Below are 2,500 nucleotides of genomic sequence, written 5' to 3'. Positions count from 1 at the left end.
GCTATCTGTACTGATATATATATATATATATATATATATATACACACACACACACACATACACAAATATATATACACACACACACCTACATATGTCTGCAGTTGCAGTCTCTGACTCTCTCTTGTATCATGTCCGCAGTCTCTGACCCTCTCTTGTATCATGTCCGCAGTCTCTGACCCTCTCTTGTATCATGTCCGCAGTCTCTGACCCTCTCTTGTATTATCTCTGCAGTCTCTGACCATCTCTTGTATTATCTCTGCAGTCTCTGACCATCTCTTGTATGATTTCTGCAGTCTCTGACCATCTCTTGTAGCATGTCCCCAGTCTCTGACCCTCTCTTGTATCATGTCCCCAGTCTCTGACCCTCTCTTGTATCATGTCCCCAGTCTCTGACCCTCTCTTGTATCATGTCCCCAGTCTCTGACCCTCTCTTGTATCATGTCCGCAGTCTCTGACCCTCTCTTGTATCATGTCCTCAGTCTCTGACCATCTCTTGTATTATCTCTGCAGTCTCTGACCATCTCTTGTATGATTTCTGCAGTCTCTGACCCTCTCTTGTATCATGTCCCCAGTCTCTGACCCTCTCTTGTATCATGTCCCCAGTCTCTGACCCTCTCTTGTATCATGTCCCCAGTCTCTGACCCTCTCTTGTATCATGTCCCCAGTCTCTGACCCTCTCTTGTATTATCTCTGCAGTCTCTGACCCTCTCTTGTATTATCTCTGCAGTCTCTGACCCTCTCTTGTATCATGTCCCCAGTCTCTGACCCTCTCTTGTATCATGTCCCCAGTCTCTGACCATCTCTTGTAGCATATATATATAGTGGGCGGTTCGGAAGTGGTTAACATCTTTACGGTTTGCTACAATAGGACCGGGTGTGGAAGGGTTAGAGCCCCCGTCAGGTTGTTACTGCCGTGTCCCCACAGGGAAGACTTCCCCTTATTTGTACTGGTGGCCAGTCACCAGAACTGGAAAAAAAAAAAAAAAAAGGGAAATACCCAAAGTAGTTACGGGAACAGGAACAGAGGAGAAATCTCCCAGTGGGGAATGGAGAGACTTCCTCCCACTTCCTGTTTTGTCCACATGAGAAGAAGTCAATGGAAATCTCCTGAATAAGAAAATAATGGACAAATGGACTTTAAGAGAGACTGGCCCATTACCCACAATATGGAGCGAGTCTTACTAATGGGGGTTGGCACATTACAGAGCGATCGGGTGTTACATGGAACTTGGACATTAAGGAGCCTTGGAAGTTACAATAGACGGGCACGGTACACCGCTACTTGTGATAGGATAGACTGACATGTTGGAGATCTGTGTGTGTTACAAGAGACTGAAACATGAAAAAGTGATAGGCATTACTACAAGAGACTGGCACACAACAGAGCATGGAAGTTACAAGAGTCTAAGCTAATGGTGGTCAATTTTCTTTTATGGGGTGCCTCAAGCACGCCCCCCCAACATCACCAAAGGGTCACACATAGAATTCGGTGAACATTCATTGTCAGAGACAGCTAAACACAACAACAGGTTAAAGTCAAAGACTGGGGACATGATACAAGAGAGGGTCAGAGACTGGGGACATGATACAAGAGATGGTCAGAGACTGGGGACATGATACAAGAGATGGTCAGAGACTGGGGACATGATACAAGAGATGGTCAGAGACTGGGGACATGATACAAGAGATGGTCAGAGACTGGGGACATGCTGCAAGAGATGGTCAGAGACTGGGGACATGATACAAGAGAGGGTCAGAGACTGGGGACATGATACAAGAGAGGGTCAGAGACTGCAGAGATAATACAAGAGAGGGTCAGAGACTGGGGACATGATACAAGAGAGGGTCAGAGACTGGGGACATGATACAAGAGAGGGTCAGAGACGGGGGACATGATACAAGAGATGGTCAGAGACTGGGGACATGATACAAGAGATGGTCAGAGACTGGGGACATGATACAAGAGATGGTCAGAGACTGGGGACATGATACAAGAGAGGGTCAGAGACTGGGGACATGATACAAGAGAGGGTCAGAGACTGCAGAGATAATACAAGAGAGGGTCAGAGACTGGGGACATGATACAAGAGAGGGTCAGAGACTGGGGACATGATACAAGAGATGGTCAGAGACGGGGGACATGATACAAGAGATGGTCAGAGACTGGGGACATGATACAAGAGATGGTCAGAGACTGGGGACATGATACAAGAGATGGTCAGAGACTGGGGACATGATACAAGAGATGGTCAGAGACTGGGGACATGCTGCAAGAGATGGTCAGAGACTGGGGACATGCTGCAAGAGATGGTCAGAGACTGGGGACATGATACAAGACATGGTCAGAGACTGCAGAAATAATACAAGAGATGTCAGAGATTGCAGAAATAATACAAGAGATGTCAGAGACTGGTGACATGATACAGGAGATGGTCAGACTGCAAAAATTATACAGGAGATGGTCAGAGACTGGGAACATAATACAAGAAAGGGTCAGAAA

General features: G+C 46.6%; 1 protein-coding gene across 4 annotated transcripts in view; it reads right to left on the bottom strand.

The window, feature by feature from the left end:
• ATP6V1A (ATPase H+ transporting V1 subunit A) overlaps positions 1-2,500 on the bottom strand; it is a 111,668-nt gene that overhangs the window by 95,637 nt on the left and 13,531 nt on the right. The window lies entirely within an intron of this gene.

This window comes from Pelophylax lessonae (assembly GCF_965119305.1).
Source record: "Pelophylax lessonae genome assembly, chromosome: 2".
Taxonomy (NCBI): Eukaryota; Metazoa; Chordata; class Amphibia; order Anura; family Ranidae; genus Pelophylax; species Pelophylax lessonae.
This window is presented reverse-complemented; position numbering and strand designations above follow the sequence as displayed.